Here is an 18,483-nt window from a genome sequence, read left to right as displayed (position 1 = left end):
GACTAACGCTTGATTTTTTAAACCGTGGATACCTAAGCCCATTTACTTGCTTTTATAACTCTGCTGCTTCATACGATATAGGGCTTCATATTACCGATAAAGAAAATTTTGTTAAATAGTCTTGCAAAATGCATTACCTTATCAATATTTGAAAAGACTTGATGTGCAAGAAGAAAATTGTTTCCAGTTGCAGTCTCAGCAGAAAAGTTTCTCAATATTAAACTGTTTTCATACGTTCAAAAACAATTGCTATAATGATATTTATGGAAGGTTTTGGAAGGTCTGTATCAGGAAAATGAAGCAATTTCTCGAAGAAAGCATTATGGTTACAACCGCAACTAACTTTGATTCCCGCCAGAAAAACTTTCTTTTTTGTGTTGCTCGTTGTTTCAATGAGAGCGATAAAGAAGGAATGAATACGAACAAAATAGTTTGTCGCGTTTTTTTTGCTTCGTTACAGCTGTATGATTAAAGTTTTTTGTATTTGATTTACATATTTTAAATTTGAACATCAGTTTTTCTCTTCAACTGTTGATGATTTTGAATTTTTTTTAATGAGTTTGACCTTTTTGAAAAAGTTTGAACTTTAAACGTTTTAGTACAATCTATGCAGGTTTGAAAGTTAAAACCAAAACCGTACAAAATCGTCTTAAGTTGAAACTAGAAGTATGTCGAAAAAATGAAACTTGTGGGTGTGGTGTATCAACGACTGTCCTAATGTTTCTAACATCTACTGATTAGCTAGTGTCAGTTTAAAAAGGAATCGCCCGTAGAATAGCATTTGCCTAATTCTTCTTTTGAAAAGTTATTTTATACAATGTTTACTGTTTTTTTTACTCACCTTGAGACTTTGGTGTGTTTTTGTTGCCTTACTTTTTTTTATTATTTGTCCTTTCATACCTTCTTTCCTACTTTTTTTTCTTTGTTAAACATATATTTTTTTGTCTTTTCCTTTGTTTGGTTTTCTCGGACCATTCCTCAGACTGGAGATACGGGATCTATGATTTCCGATATTTCTTTTATCAGCCCAGAAGTATTTTTATGAATTTTCAAAGAAGCATACGATTACGCAATGAGAACACGCAAAAATTCAAGAGTACTATCAGTTCAAACGAGGCGCCTACAAAAAACAAATATTCCCAAAAAAGAAAACGTGGTCTTTACGATGACAAAAATTGATTGTTCCAAAAAGTATCTTCAGTCTTAAAATAGAAACTTTAAATCCCATGCAACCGTTTGAATATTTCGGAAGAACAAGCCAAAAAAAGCTTCAAAATTGGAAAATTACAAGTTCACTCTAATTTAGAAGAAAAAAAAATGAAAAAATTAATGAAATTTTTAAAACTTTATACAAAAAATCGATTTTTTTTTTCAAGCCAAACAGCAAAAAAAATTAATGATGGCTAAACAAATCAAAACAAAAACCAAGGAAATTTTTAAACAGATTTGGATCCTCTTGTTCAATCAATACTATTCAGCAGTATCAGCAGTTGTTTTTTAAGCATAGAGTTTTGAGTATCTACAAAAAGAGTTATTTACTGATTTCATGTCAGGAACATTTCGTCTCTAGTTATTTTTTCCATTTTCGCTGAGAGCAACCTCAATTGATCGTTGCGGAGCATGATAATTTTGTGGCAATTTACCAAAGACTATCGTTTACAACAGTACAATTTTGAAGGACTTTCGAAACTGTATCGTTACTTTTAGTGTTTCAGTAGTTTCGCATTTCAGAGCAGTTTCCGAAGACTTCTCGAGGTGGCAATTCTTCTGTGAAAATTATCTTGGGATCGTTTTATGTTTCAATAAAAAATTAACACTAAGGTTTACAGCCGCTACACTGAAACTTCATATATGTAGCTTACGTGGGTTTTTGAATATGATTGGTTTTATATTTTAAATTTTTGGTAGGAATATCAAACTGCGACCCACATAAAAACAAAGTTTCCTAGATATCGGTCATAGACTTTCACCAACTTTGACAAAAAGAAACAGCGCACCTTTTTTGTTTTGGTAAAGTGTTGATAATTTGTTCATGGTACTGTTTCTTATATTAGGACTTCTGACGCAAAAAAAATAAATTTTTCAATCATTGATGTTTTACTACATTGCCGCCCCCAGTTTAAAGGACCCTCAAAAACTTTTTGCAGCTAAAGTTTTAGCTTAATTCTCCTCAATTCTTCGAATCTTCTATGGAAGGGATCAAACGAGGATTGTGTTTGCGTTGTGTTGTTTTTTGACCTCAAGAGCTTTAGGGACAAAATTGGTAGTCGAACTTTTTTTTTAGCCTTTCACATAGTTTTTCTTCAAAAAATCTTAATCAATTCGAAATAATGAAAAAAATAATTGTTTTTCCTTAGGTTTCAAAAAGTTATTGAAAATGAAACTGAAAACGTTTCCAAAACAGTGAACAAGAAGCAGCCGTTGACGAGGAATCATATCCTACAATAACACGCATTAAGTATCTTAACAGCATTGGAGTTATCTGGTATCTGACAGATATGTTTACCTTCTGGCCTCAAGCAATCATGAGTGTAGCTCTTGCTGTGGAAAGGTAAGTAAGGGTCGTTTCTGAAAAAAACTTCGAATCTGGACTGAACTTTCGACTAGACTGAACATTGGACACTCGGCCAGATACGATATCTTTCCTGAATGGCTCGGTGGCACACCTAGCCAATTCTTAATTGGATTAAATGAAGTTCGTTTTTTCAATGACTTCACAGTTATTTAATTCGATTCAACAACCACCTGATTTCATTTAGTTGCTCAAACTATCTTTTTTGTGATTTTTAATGCAATTGAATTGAATGAACTGATGAACTGAAATACAACCAAGAAAACTTTTTTGAAATTTTGAAATTTAAAACAAAGAATTTTCTGGCATAATTTAATTTCAGCAGACTCAGCATTTTGTTTTTCCAATATTTTTTTTTCAAATCAATCGATTTTTTACGAAAAAAAAATTGTCCAGTTAACCAATAAGTATGGCTCATTGTATGTTTTTTTAATCACACAAGTTTTGTTTCAGGTATATGCTAATATCGCGAGGATTAGATGCACGTTCTTTTTTCAGTGTTCCCAATCGGAAAAAGTTCTATTCGGTTGTGTTTATACTGACGTTCAGTGTCCCTTTGGTGCGATTTGTTTATGTACTTCAAGACGAAGTAAGATTGCTTGAAGTAGATTTTTGTTTCTCTTTATTGCTCCTATTAGCCTGGAACAAAATATATGTCAGGATGTTATTTGAAATTTGTCGTTGCTGTAATCACCTCAGGGATAAAAAGAAAAATCAAAATTAGGAAAAGTGTTTTAAAACAAGTAAAAACAAGTGTACATTTGAAAATAAAAACATTTTTACCGTATATGGTTCCAGAACATTTTTTTCCAATTTTATTGGTATGTTTTTTTCCTCAATTTCTTTTCATTTTTCATACTTCTCTAAGTCTCTAAGTGAAGATCAAAGCAAGGTAGCTTCCACCCGGTAACATACTAGAGGATGTAAACTGCTTGCTTCATTTCAAGATGAGAAGATTTAAATTGGCGCTCGCGCGAAAGGGCAAAACAAATCGGGCAAAAAACTAAACTAGCTGAGGTGAGAAATTGAAAAAACTAGGTGGGAATTTCCGTTATCTGATATTTTCAATGACTCTGTCAAAACCGGCTAGCAAGAAGAAAAAAAAACTTTCAAAAAACTCCCTATCCTCCTCCATCAGGTTCTAACACTATTTCACTTTTTACGAAAGTCGTAACCATGACAATTTAATTAGTTCAACAAAGTATTTGGAGGAAGGACAGCATTTACTTGTGTCTCTTATCTGCAAATCCAATTGGAGCGTACCTCTTTTCAAAATTTTCATCCAGATTATTTGCATCAGTTTAAAACCCCTTTTTGATCTGTCTGTCCTTTAAAAACAATGAAACAGTAAATTTTGTAGATTGAATTTTTTTGGAGAAAACGTTGTATCATTATAAAGGAACTCCCCCCACGCAAAATGTGAAAAATTGGCCTCACATTAGCCTAATCGGAATACTTAATAAAAAGTTTTATTTGATTTGGACTGATATCAAGTGATCAAAAAACATCTCATGAGTTTCAAACAAGGAATTAACAACACGTTTTTTATCGCAGCATTTTGAGTCCCTATAACGTAAAAAAAAAGTTCCTTTAAACTGAGATAAAGATTGTCAGTTTTTAAAAAAAATACGTTGAACAAGAAAGCAGTTATTAGGTAGTAAGTGACCCGAATGAAAAAAACTCACATCACGAAAAAAAACCTTTGTCGATTTCGCAATAAAATTAAGATTGCTTGTTTCCAAAAAAATTTTTTTGTTTTATGCATTAAATTTTGAGTTAACTCAAGCTTATAGAACATTTTTGTTTTGAAGCTTTGCGCTGGTTTTTTTTCGTCAAAACTTGTTAAAACCTCGGTTGATTGAAACCCATTTTGCCTTTTTGGCGAGGAAATGAACGTCTCTGGAAAGTACAATTTTTGCATTGTCGCTCTTTCTGACTCAAATGAAACTTCCAGATAAAACTTAAGTTTCAATGCCATTTAATTTCTCCTAGGTCAAGATTGATTCGATTTTTCACATTATTGTTCAAAAATTTTTGAAGAAAAATTTTAAACACTTGCTCATTTAACGGCTAATTGAAAAATCAATTGTTTTATTACTGGTATGCAAATTGACTTATATACAATTATAAAACACTGTTAAAAATCCCGTTTCACTTCCATTAATCTAATGAACAAACATTGATTTTAAAGTAAATCCAGCAATGCAATTTCTTTGCTGCTAGACACAATTGAAGAATAAAAAGATCAAGTCAAAAATAATATAGCAATAAGGATAGTCCGTTGCTGCGCTTAAAACTCTGATAATCCAATTACAGTCATATTAAAACAACAAAAACAGAAACTTTTTTTTCAAATAAACACTCTCTTGTTATCCGTAGACGAAAATTTATTTAGGCAAACTGAAGCGACAACGGTTGTCTTCAATACGAGAAGAGTAAACATAATGAACAAAAAAAATTAAAAACTAAAATTCCAAGTGTTTTTCTAGTTTCTTGTACACTTTTTCTAAGATAAAATTACTCACTTGCATTTGAGGAAAGTTTTGTTTGATTGAGTGAAGACAAAAAATTATCATGATGCATATTTCGATCTCGCACTGGTTTTTTGTGGTACCGGTGGTGCGTGAAAAACAAAAAGAAAACCTAGAAAAAACTAAAACTCCCAAAAATTAATATCTTCCGCAATTTTTAAGCGGTCGGCATGAAAAAAAGATCATCTGACTGGCCTGCAGGTAACATATTTTGTTTTGATCACGCTTACGTGAGAAAACAGATTTGAGATTAACCAAAATAAAATCAAAAAGAAAAAATATATAATTTTAATTTGTAATTCTTGTTTTTTTTTTCTGAAAAAAAAACTGTTTTGATTTTAGCTTCAGACCAGTAATTGCTTCGGTTGTAACCAGGAGTGAGCTGTTCAGACCAAAAAACTGTTCCCTGCGAGTATTTTGCAATCTAGGGAAAACTCCTGAAAAAAAAACAGAAAAAGAAATATCTGATGTTTGCAAATGACTGATGTTTGGTGAGCCGAAAAAAACACGCCTTCATTTTTTTGTATCATTGTTCAATTTCACTGATTCAACAAAAATCGATCATTTTTACTTTTAGTGAGTCACTCGATACCTTCCTGTCATTTAAAAAAATGATAAGTCGGAAAGCTGGAAACCAAGTAAATTTTTATAAGTTTTTTTCTTTTTTTTTTAAAACTGATAAATTGAATGTCGTTCTAAAGTTTTGAAGTTTTGTCAAGACGACCTATAGTGAATTGGAAATAATATCGAATAAGTGTGAGTAAAAACGTGATCCTCGTTTTTCGTACCAGCCCATAAATTCATTAGAGGTCTGCTCAACTCGAAAACAACATCACAGCTTTGGAGATGTAATTATAATGAAATATATGAAAATAGCTTTTACCGTCTCGATAGTCTTCTTGTGCGTTGTTCTCTACTGGCGATGCTTTGTTGCTCTCAGTTCTTCGACAATTAAAAGAAGCGATACTCTAACGAAGGCGTTTGCTGCTATATTGCTGTCGTGGGTGGTTTTGGTATTACCATATGAAATGTTCTTGGACTTCAGCCACGAAGAATTTCGTACAAGAATAAGATGGGGCATAACATCAATGATGATGACCAAAGTCTGTTTTTATTTGTCTTGCCCACTCTTTTAAATCAATGGCCGAGAAAAAATTGATAAAATCTTGACACATTGAAGTCAAACATTTCGTAATGTTTCACACATTTGCTTGTTTATCGCACCTTACACGATTTACCGTTATCAGGTGTCCTTCGTACTGCTTTAAATAATTTTTCCTCATCTATTTTAACGAAGTTTTTCTGTACACCTTTTTCGGTTGAATTTCCAATAAAATCTGTTGAAAAAAAACCAAGTTCAAAACCAAGTTCTACAACATTTCCATGGATGATTCTGCAGTTTTCCATACATAGTTGATAGGAATAATCTGTTCTGATGAACACAAAAAAACACGATTGTTAAGTGATGATTTAGCAAAAAATTACAAGAGAACTTAAAGTTAATTTAGCATAAAAAATTGCTAATTCCTTTCTGATTAATCGCTACAAAATCATCGCTAATTCATCGCTAAATCAATTCTTTTCAGTGCTGAAGAAATATAATTTAATATGTTTTCTTCCAATCACCAATCAGAAAATTTTTTTTTTCAGAAAACTTTGTATGGTAATTTAAAATCACGAGCTCTTCAATGTAAGACTTTACACATTAAGAGACCTTGAGTCAATGAAAAAACGTTTCACCTGAGTCTTTGCGTTTTGCTTCTAAAATTTCCACTCAAAAACACTCAATACAGTTGTTTTGCAATTTGTCATTGGGCAATTAGCTGATTTTTACACTACCTGCAGTTAAATTCATTAGCATGATAATTATATAAAGATAAATAACGACAAATACTTATTAAAACGCTATGCAAGTCATTATCTTTTTTTGACAATTCACTCATTCGCAAAAATAGGAAAATTTTGTTGGTACATTTCCTCAAAAAGCAATTAGTACAGAAATCGTGTTAAATGGGGGAAGTGTTAACATCTGTGAGGGATAAAAACGGTGGCCCCTCGTCAATTAACTATGGGTGCGGGGGATAAGCAGGGTATGGGTTGGTAAAGAAACGCTGAGAGTAGAACCTTGGAAGGGGTTAAAAATAGTATATTACCCGGCGTTGGGAGCTAAAGGGGGTACAGACGGCGAGTTGGGAGGAAACGGCTACGGTAAAGGAGCGTTTCAAGTTTTTTAATTTGCTATTGCACCGCTTATTCATTGCAAACTCATCGCTAAAAATCATCACTAATTCAGCACTAATTCATCTCTAATTCAGCACTAATTCATCTCTAATTCAGCGCTAATTCGTCGCTTATTCATTGCTGAACGTTTCGGATTTCCCAGTTCTGAATCAGTGCTAATTCAGTATTGAACAAAAGCTACACGAATGATTGTGTAGCGCTGATTCACTGCTAGCGATCGCTGTTTTACAATTTTTATCGCTTATTTGCAATCAAAACTCAACCAGGGTAACAAAAATCTGTCTTATTTTATTGGAATACTTCAAACACATATTCAATTATAAATGTTTTCTGCCAATCTACAGCTTTTTTCTAATCTTATGTAGAGTTCCTCTTTACCCGCACCGAAATTTCATGGGTAATAATCGTTTATAATGGATTTTCATTGACTAAAATGTTGTTTATATAATCGATTATAAAGTCAAATTTAGACCACGTAATCGATTTTTAATCGATTATAATCGATTATTTTGGAAAAATTGAAATCCATTATAATCCATTATAATCGATTATAATCCATTTTTATTTTCAATATAATGGATTATTTTTGTACATAAAATCCATGAAAATTGATTAAAATAATGACTCTAATATTTGCAACTTTCTGCAAAACTCGAACGAACACGTTCATTCAGGGGCGGCCAATATGTAGTAACTTTCCAAAAAGTGCCCAAAAACAGCATTGTGACCAGCTCCTCCCCCCAACGTATAAATCCCCCCTCCCTCCCCTTGTACGGGTAAGCGTGGGGGATTTGGTGTGGGATCTATAGGTAATTTTTTGTAATTTTTCATAACTCGATTGAAAATAGGAAAAAATGAAAATAAGCGAGAGAGCAAAACAACTAACTTAAGTTTAACAAAATTATGAAAAAAAGAAAACAACACGCAAAATGATTTGAATTAATAGATTATAATCCATTATAATCGATTAAAATGGATTAGTTTTCCTTTGATAAAATTTTTTGAAAATAATCGATTATAATCGATTAAAATGGATTTTTATAGCTTAAAAAATATTTTTATTATAAGCCATTTTCAATCAATTATAATCGATTATTTTTGTTATTTTGTAGAGACTGACAATGAAAATCCAATATAATCGATTATTATCCGTGAAACTTCAGTGCGGGTAGGCACTCTTTAATTTACATCTGGCGTCTTAAACAATACAATCGAAAAATTCATCATAACCCTGCCACATCTATTGTTTTAAAAAACACCAGTAACAGAAAGGCATCATGACTTACGTACAATTTTTAAGTTCGTGTGCACTAAACGGATGTTCAAATTTCCAATAGCTCAATTATGTTTTTTTCCTAAAAGGAAAATTTTTGCTATGTTTTAGTTCAAGCTGCTCATCATAAATTATCATCGAAAGTTTTCAATTTAATCTTATTTTGATCTCTACTATTTCCATTCTTCGCCGAGAAAAAACTAGTCGAATTAGACACTCTCATTTGTGCAACAAAGCTTAAATACATTTTCTTGTTCCGACTCTCGATACGAAAGTAACGGAAAACTTGTGCTCGGGGTGGGTTTTTTTTTCTTCAGACAAATTTCGACTTTTTAACTAGCCATTTTTGACGGAAATTTTTTCATATCATTCGAAAGCTATTGTTGTCCTGAGCTTAAATTTTAAAAGATATTTTACCTGTGATCGTTTTTCGTAAAGTTATGAGGGTTTAAAGGTTGCCATTTTGGCCGTTTTGACCAATTTGGGACAATTAACGCGCGATATAATTCGCGCTATTAACGCGTAAGCGGAGAATTAATCCGTCTTGGAAATCGTTCCAAATTGGTTGTAAGAAGCTTATTTGCCATAAGTGATTTGTTAAAAGGAGCGAAATCTATTGTTTTGCACTTTATATGGCGTGGGGGGGGGATGATTTTCATAGAAAAATTTTCAAATTTTATAAAAAAATTTTTTTTCATTTTATTTTATTTCATTTCATTTTTTTATGTTGTTTATGTTATTACTGCTCCATAAACGTTAAAAGGCAGTCGGAACTTTCAGGGCTTCGCCCTGATACGAGCAGTCTTGTTATACTTGTAGTCTATAATTCCCATTACATGCAGTTTCCTTTCTAGTTTTTACAGCGATTACCAGTACTGACAAAACTGGATTGCAATCAGTTTTATAATCATAACACAGCAGAGACATGTAGTGATCAAATGAAATTGCTTTGAAATCGATATAGTTTGATAAAAAAATGTAAAGCTCAACGGTCAATTACATTTGATTCTAAATCTTTTTTGTCCGTTTTTCTCTCTTTAATTGGTTTTATTTTCCTACGGACTTGAGTAACAATAAGGTCGTTGTACGTCAATTTAAGTCAGTTTTTGTTGATATTTTTCAAATTCCATTTAAGCTGAAATTATACTGATTGTTTTCAGACTTTCTATAATATAGAAAGATTGGAAATAAAAATTTAACAGATGTTTTTCAATCCACATTTTTCACTCTGATGTTTGGCCCGAATATTAACTATGATAATAACCAGATTCCAAACTTTCTACTCCAATAATTTTGCACAATTTCATTTTGAATTACCGCGGGAACCCTTAGTTTTGCACTACTTAAAAAGTAAGGGTATTTCTGATCGCAACAGTTGGCGCTAAAATCTCTCCTTGAGAAGCTCTTGCTCTCTTTAGCTCCAATGAACATTATCATGATTTTAATGCGTAGGTTTTGATAATTTTCTTTACTTAACTAAAACACATTTAAGTCCGTTTTATGTAACATCTATATCGATTTACGTATCTAATTGGGCTATCGTATTTCGAACTCTATACAGTATGTTATCTGTATAAAAATCTGTTTAAATTGACTTCAATCCCAATTTTTTCAGAGCTGGTATAACACTGTTTCTTTATCAGGTGACTAAAACTTTAACTCGGGGTGTTTCATTTTCTATTTTCCCGCAATTTCGAAACATGAAATTTAGGCGTATTTCACCTCCGTTTTTCCTCAAAATAGTTCTGCTACATCATTTTTCTGGCTAACTTTTTCAGGATAAGTTCACAGTACTTCAGAATTATGTCTATCATTACTTTGTTTTGTCTGAATCTGACATCGAATTCTGCTAAAACTTTGTTATCATTACTGTTTTCCTGGTCTTGCACATTTTCATCTATAGATTCTTGACTTGGTTTTGTAACCATGACAGATTAACTGTAGCTCCACATCTAAAACTCCCCGATTCTGTCCTTCCTTTTCAAGTTGGTGTTACCCTTCACATAATAAATAGTCCCACGCAGAATAGGTTTCATGTGGTTTTCATTTACCGTGAAATTTTCAGAAAAAAATTGTTTTTTTTTTTCGATCCTCTTCATCTTTGCTGCTTTTCCTTGCAATGTTTCAAATGATAATCTTTGTTGATTTTTTTAATCTCCAAGCTTCTAATTAAGTAAAATTACTCTATCGCGTTTTCCCATGTAAACTTCTTTTTTCAACATCAATTTGATTTTCTCAAAAATTGATGGCAATTTCTGGCAGCCTTAATAACATATTATTCTTCATTAAAAATTATCAATATAACACTTTTTTGTTTTACATTGATTTCTGAATAGTTTCTGTTTTAGGTTTAAATTTAGTTCCTTCGACAATAAAAATCTAAAGCAATACAAAGTTTGAGCCATTGAAATTTTTTAAACCTTCAAAAGAAACAAAACTCATCGCAACGATTTTTAGTCCTTGATATTTTTGAATCACTTTTTTTTACAGCGTGAAGCTTCTAAACTACCATTTTCTGAAGATAAAAACAAATACCTTACAGATTCATTCAAGTTTTTGCTATTTTTCACAATTTTTGTTTAAAATAAGTCTTCTTTAGAAAAAAAAAATTATATACAGCTCAACATGCAAAATCGCCAATTATTTTTTCATTTCTCGAACTTTTATCATTTTGTTGTTGCCAGTTTTCAATTTTTCCTGTGCAAAAAACCGATGAAAAGCGAGCGAAAATTAACAGTTGTTCAGGCGTGACATGAAACAGACTTGGTACGATGGATATGAGAAGTACCATTTATCTTTATATCCCCCTGAGATTAGGGACATTGTTGAGGTGTATGGACTTACTGACATGGATCATGGTTTTCGTTGGCTGATAGCTGAAACAATTCTGCGCGGATTGAGGCCTCTTTTGATACCTAAATTATACTAAAAACACACTCACAACAGGTAAGGTGATAAAAAGAAAAACATCCATATCAATGACATACAGATAAAATAAAAAAAATTCTTATAGTGTTTTACTAAAGCCTTTATCATTCAATATCTAATTATGAAAAATGTATTATAACTCATTTTTACCTTGCTGCAAACAAAAAATTGAATATACATGGAACTTTTTTGCTCAAATTTAAGTTGCATATTAATTTTTGTGCTAAAAACCCTTTTTCCAAAAAAAGCGAGTAGCATACAAATTTTCATATTTTAGTCTCAATGTAGTCCAGAGTAAAGTTTTCATACAAACTTTTATGCGAAAACAAGAAAATTTACTTTTTCAGTTCAATTACATCATTTTAGCAAAAAACAATTGAATTTTTTTGAGCAAGCATTTTTTCATAGATTTAGTTTTTGGATTTGTATGATTAGCCTTCCCCGTCCATGGATGCCATCAGCGCTGAAGTGATGAAATAGCTCTTTTTTTTCTAAAAGTGACCGTGATAAAGCAATTAACTTTTCTTTCAGTTATCTCAGTTACTGATGAGATGAAAAATATAAATGATGGGTGATTTCATTCTATAATGGCAAAATTTCTAAAAAAAAAGTTTTGTCATGAGAGATCAAAAGAAACTGAACCAGACAAACTTTTGGCTTTGTTAACACAATTCTGGTTTTAATCCTCATGGTTCCCTTTCATAAGCCTTTTTTGGAATTCAAGAAAAAAACTCAGAAGAAAATCAAACGAGTCAGAAGTATGTTCACAAGAGACGAGTCCAATTAACTGATGTGTTTGATCTATCCCTTATTATAATTTTTATTTTTCCTACCTGAAAACCCTCAACCCTGCGTTATGAATCAAAATTTGTTCGAAATAAAATTTCAGATCCCTTCATATTCTTGACTTTCTGGTGTCAATCATTACGAGGCCAAACTGTGCATTTTGTGAATTGTACGCGGATTCCTCAACAAGGACGCTCTTCTTTGTTCTTCTATTGCCCTTTAACTTTCTTTGATCCGACAAAAACTTATTATGTTTAGAGACTTGTCTTTGAAATCCAGGAACACACAGACCCAAAATTGTGCGTCTATCCAGTGCATTTTTCGGCTTCGTAGTGATGAAAATGGAAAAAAAATAACAAAATGTATCTGTAACCACATATAAACCAAGTAACAAAAACTTGGAAAATTTTCTGAGGAAATTCAATTGAATTTTTTTTAAATCAAATTTTTGAAATTTTGTAGACAATACAGTTGTCATATTTTTGTCTGTTATAATCAACTCATTCGTTAAAAAATGATCAAAATGATTATGGTTGATTTTTCCTAAAGCACCTCAAGCTATCAAAGCATCACCAAAGTTGAATAAACTTAGCTTTTTGGAGTCGAAAAACGAATCAGTTTTTAAAAATTTTATTCAACTGAACTGATGGTTTTTCTTTATTTTCAAACTCGAAGTTTTTGAAACCATCATAGGATCACATGAAAATGATCATTTCGAAACTCGAAAATTCTTTTACTTTTCGACTCGAAATTCTTGTTTGGATAAAGCGAATATTGCGATAGAATAAACGGTAACAAAACTAGATGAAAAAAACTTTAAAGCATATTCTCAAACCGAGCACTTTAAGATTTCGGGGAATCCAAACGAGGATAACTTAAAACATAGGAATGTCTCGGTACTTATATCGGATTAGTGCTGTCCTGGAAAAATGGGAGTCCAAAAATCTTACCAACTGAAACGTACATCTAAAGTGTTGTCTTAGTACATGGCACATTCTTTACCCAATCTTAACCTGATTTTGTACCCTTTAACAGTATTTCTTATAGTAGTACCTGCCATTTAATTAGTCCCTCTTGAAACAGAAGGGCCCTGGGCATAGTCCTTCTTATTCATTCTTGATCCAGTCTGGACATGCCAAAATTTGGTCGCGAAAGACTGGACATGTGTCTGGGACCTGGACGGGGGGGGGGGGGGGGGCAGTTTGCACCCAATTTTGTTCTGCAGCATGAGTTGCCAATCTCTGTCAAAGCTCTTTCGTCCCTAAAGCTGAGGGAAAAATGATAGAATTCCTGTTAGGATCTGCTGCTATACTGTCTGCAATCACTAAATATTAAAATGTAGAGCATAGGGGTGCTACTATTTTTTCAGCACCTGCATACCGACATTTTCATCTTGTCAGATCACGATATTGGACATGGAAACGAAGTTGACAAAAAAGACTTGTTTGAGACTATATAGGACAACGGTTTTAATATTGAAAATCTATTGGAATATGAGATAAAGGATTCCGCAAAAATTCTGAATTTGGCCTGTTGCGGATGCTGCTTACAATGCAGAGAATGCACAAATTGACCTCGTAATGGTTTGAAAGAATTTCTACAATAAGCATCCTGTCAAAACTATTTGGCCTACATCAAACCTCAAATTTTTTTTTAGATCTTGCACATTAACAGAATTTTCTAAAACGGAAAAATAAAACAAAAAAAATATCGAAAAAAATAAAATCTTGCTTTTTAGGCTGCCCCAAAGTTAGCCATTTTGCGCTTAATCTCCGTAAATTAGAAAATATGAAGGTTCAGAAAGTTTGATTTAATCAGAGCATTGGCAAAAATTCTCGGAAACTCATCATAATTTCGGTGGAGCATAACATCATAAAACTTCATTAGGTTGCCTCAAATCGATACATATTGGCGCGCGCCAGCCACAAAAATTAGTCGGTATTGTCTTTGAGACAAATTGCTTTTTTGACAGTCAAGCTTCGTCAAGGCTGAATCGAATTAGAACAAAAAAAAACAGTAAAAAAATCAAATGATACTATAACCCCTCGGGTCTAAACGTTTAAGGTTTGCGAAAGGGAGGAATCGAACCCGGTTGACCGGCGTGAGCGATTAGACTCTTGGAAAAACGGTCAACTATGCTAATATGTAACTATAAATTGGTCCAATCATATTCAATTATAATCTCGTTTACATTTGCGTTGCAACATCTCCCCCCCCCCCCCAGAAGAAGGAAGAACCGGAGCGAACCGGAGTGACTTCACGTGTTGCGGTGTCCTAACAAGGGCAGATCGTGCGCGACTGTCCTGTCCATAATGCAGCATAACGATTCGGGAGGGAGGGTAGTACCCACGCGGACTATCGGGCTCAATCGCCCACACAAGGTCGCCTGTCTTAAGAATGAAGTCAGACTGAATTTGCCACTTGATACGCTTATTCAGTAATGGAACATAATCTCTTAGCCAACGAGACCGAATAGCGTTAGCATACGACAGCGATCGCACGTACATTTTTTTTGGTCGAAGTGCTCCCCAGGAAAAAAACAAAGGAACGCTGGTGGCATGTTGTTCAAGCAAAAATTGGTTTGAGTTTAACGCTTCTAACTCTGTACTAACATGAAACTGTACTAACGGGAGCGGTTGGCCTCAAATTAAAAACTGCTCAACTAAGCACAGTGTTGTTTCTAACACCTCTTCAGTAACTCGCCTACTGCCTAGGATATCGTACCGCACGCGCTTCACTCTTCGTACGAGGCGCTCCAAGGAGCTGCCGTGACGGGGTGCGTCTGGCGGGTTAAACTTCCAAGCAACATATCTGTGTGCAAAAATGGTTGGAGCCATGCAGTTCCCGCTCTTGATGCAGGCAAGCAATTACTTTTCCGCACCAACGAAGTTCGTGCTGTTATCCGACCAGATTATGCTTGGTGTATCACGAGGCACAATGAACCGTTCAATGCCCATGACAGATGAGCTAGTGTCCAGAGATGGTACAATCTCAAGGTGTACAACTCTGGCAGTGAGGCAAGTGAAAGGAAACCACCATCTTTCTTCAGTGCTTCTGCGAATCGGAACGTAAAAATTACCAAAAGTATTCCACAACCATATGATTAAAGGGTGGTTGCTTTTATCCGAGATGTTCGAAAGGTAAATAAACATCAGTTGGCTGGAACTTGCTTGATTTGCATTTACGGCATGTTACACATTGTTTAGTCGACGCAATTGATAGACCGAAATAGTCGACGCAACCCAAGTTTGTACATTTTATATTTAAAACGGAGCGCTTGTAGTCTAAACCTTGGTTTAAAGGCTCATGGTGCAGGCTGTAGGCCAAGATAAGAACTGACGTATGACGTACGTAGAGTAAAATTGCGTGCTTAGTATCAAACTTGGTACTGACTAAGCAAACGATACGGCTGGTGGAACGACTGATACCAGCGGGACCGATAAATGAAGAGTATAAGATAATTTAACTACTATTCTTAATAGGTTTCCCAGCGTTTAAGGTTTTCAACTCAACGGGTAAGAATTCCATCTGAACCAGATAAAAAAGTTTGTTTCCGGCAATATCAAGTTCAGTGGGTTCGGTGATCCGTAAGTCCTTATCGCGCAAATGCTTATGTGAAGGCAGCATCCTTAACATAAAGGCGACAACTCTTTTATATCTCTTAAAGGAACGAAACCTTTCCCAATTGATCCCTATCGTGATTATTGATGGATGTGACATCGGTGACGAAGAAAGATGATGTCTCGAAGCAATTATCGACATCACAAAAAGGACCCTTCAAATAAACCTTAATGATCACACGTTCGTCGGGTATAAACATCCAATTAGTAGTCCTGAGAACGCTTGAACTAAAAACCCAGCTGCTATTTTTGAGGGCTTCAGAAGAAGTCCCCCGCGTACCGGTGTCAGCTGGGTTATTGCCGCTCAAAAATTGGTGCCACTCTTCAATAGTGTTCGATTCGAGGATCTCGCCGACACGGTTAGCGACAAGTACAGGTATTTTGTCACTGGTGTTCAGCCACTGCAAAACTGTAGTAAGTTTCCATATGCAGACACGATTTATATTAAATGTATGTGCTTTCAGTATGTCATCTTTCAGTCGTGTGGCGAGCAGAGTAGCTCGAAAGTCTAGCTTCGGTATAGATCGCGCTTTCATCTATCGAATTGTCACCAAAATTGAAAAAAAACCTAACTTTTTTGAGTTGAAAAAAAAATCAATTTAACTGATGGTTTTTCCTTTTTTTCAAACTCGAAGTTTTTTTAAATCGTTTTAACATCACATGAAAATGATCCTTTTGAAGTTTCTTTTAGTTTTTTCAGCTTGAAATTCTTGTTTCGTTGTTTCGATAAAGCATAGATTGCGACGGGTTCAATGATAACGAAACTAGATGAAAAAAACATTTAAAAAATATTTACAAACCGAGTACTTTAGGATTTCGTGGAATCCAAACCAGGATATCCAGGAATCCAAACATAGGAATTTCTCTGTAGAGATACCTCTTTAGTGCTGTCCTGGAAAAATGGGAGTAAAAAAATCTTACCAACTGAAACATACCATCAAAACTTTGTCTCAGTACATGGCAAACTCTTTACCCAACCTTAACTTGATTTTGTACCCTATAACAGTATTTCTATAGTAGTACCTGCCCTTTAATTAGTCCCTCTTGAAACAGAAGGGCCCTGGACATAGTCCCTTTTAGTCATTCTTGATCCAGTCTGGACATGCCAAAACTTTGTCGCGAAAGACTGGACATGTGTCTGGGACCTGGACGGGGGGGGGGGGGGGGGGGGGGGGGTTGGCAGTTTGCACCCAATTTTGTTCTGCAGCATGAGTTGCCACTCTCTGTCAAAGCTCTTTGGTCCCTAAAGCTGAGGGAAAAATGATAGAATTCATGCTAAGATCTGCTACTATGCTGCCTGCAATCACTGTATAATAAAATGTAGAGCATAGGGAAGCTACTATTTTTTCAGCACCTGCATACCAACATTTTCATCTTGTCAGGTCACGATATTGGACATGGAAACAAATTTGACAAAAAAAAGAATAGTTTGAGATTTTATAGAACAAACGGTTTTAATATTAAAAATCAATTGGAATATGAGCTATAAAAAATCTGATGTTGGCCTGTTGCGGATTCCGCTTACAAGGCAGAGAATGCACAAATTAACCTCGTAATGGTTTGAAAGAAATTCTACAATAAGCATCTTGTCAAAACTATTTGGCCTACATCAAACCTCAAATTTTTTTTTAGATCTTGCACATTAACAGAATTTTCTAAAACGGAAAAATATAACAAGAAAAAAATCGAAAAACAAAGGTAAAGTCTTGCTTTTTAGGCTGCACCACAGTTAGCCGATTTGCGCCTAATCTCCGTAAATTAGAAAAGTTGAAGGTTTAGAAAATATAATTCAATCAGAGCATTTGTCGGCAAAAACTCTACGAATCTCATCATAATTTTGGTCGAGCATAACATCATAAAACTTCATTAATCTGCCTCAAAGTGATACAAATCGGCGCGCGCCAGCCAGAAAAAACCGGTCGGTAATGTCCTTCAGACAAATTGCTCTTTTTGACAGTCAAGCTTAATCAAGGCTGAACCAACTGTGCTTATGTGTAGTTATAATTTGGTGCAATCATAATCTTTTATAAGCTAGCTTACATTTGCGTTGCAACATCCCCCCCAGAAGAAGAAAGAACCGGAGCGAGATTAAAGCTCGGCCGAGTGACTTCACATGTTGCGGTCTTAACAAGTGCAGATCGTGCGCAACAGTCCTGTTCATAATGCAGCTTAACGATTCGGGCGGGAGGGTAGTACCCACGCGGACTATCGGGCTCAATCGCCCATACAAGGTCGCCTGTCTTAAGATTGAAGTCAGACTGAGTGTGCCACTTGATATGCTTATTCAGTAATGGAACATAATCTCTAAGCCAACGAGACCAAATAGCGTTAGCATACGACTTTTCTTTTTGTCGATGTGCTCCCCAGGAAAAAAAACGAAGGAAAGCTGGTGGCATGTTAATCAACCAAAAATTAGTTTGGGCTTAGCGCTTCTAACTCTGTACTAACATGAAACTGTACTAACGGGAGCGATTGGTCTCGAATTAAAAACTGCTCAACTAAGCACAGTGTTGTTCCTAAAACCTCTTCAGT

General features: G+C 34.4%; 1 long non-coding RNA gene across 1 annotated transcript; it reads left to right on the top strand.

The window, feature by feature from the left end:
• The first annotated feature begins 2,414 nt into the window (after positions 1-2,414).
• LOC134854953 (uncharacterized) lies at positions 2,415-11,487 on the top strand. Its single transcript, XR_010164445.1, has 5 exons — positions 2,415-2,551; positions 3,026-3,161; positions 5,446-5,480; positions 5,942-6,206; positions 11,379-11,487. It is a non-coding gene; the product is annotated as an uncharacterized LOC134854953 (long non-coding RNA).
• Positions 11,488-18,483: the final 6,996 nt, after the last annotated feature.

This window comes from Symsagittifera roscoffensis, chromosome 10 (assembly GCF_963678635.1).
Source record: "Symsagittifera roscoffensis chromosome 10, txSymRosc1.1, whole genome shotgun sequence".
Taxonomy (NCBI): Eukaryota; Metazoa; Xenacoelomorpha; order Acoela; family Convolutidae; genus Symsagittifera; species Symsagittifera roscoffensis.
This window is presented reverse-complemented; position numbering and strand designations above follow the sequence as displayed.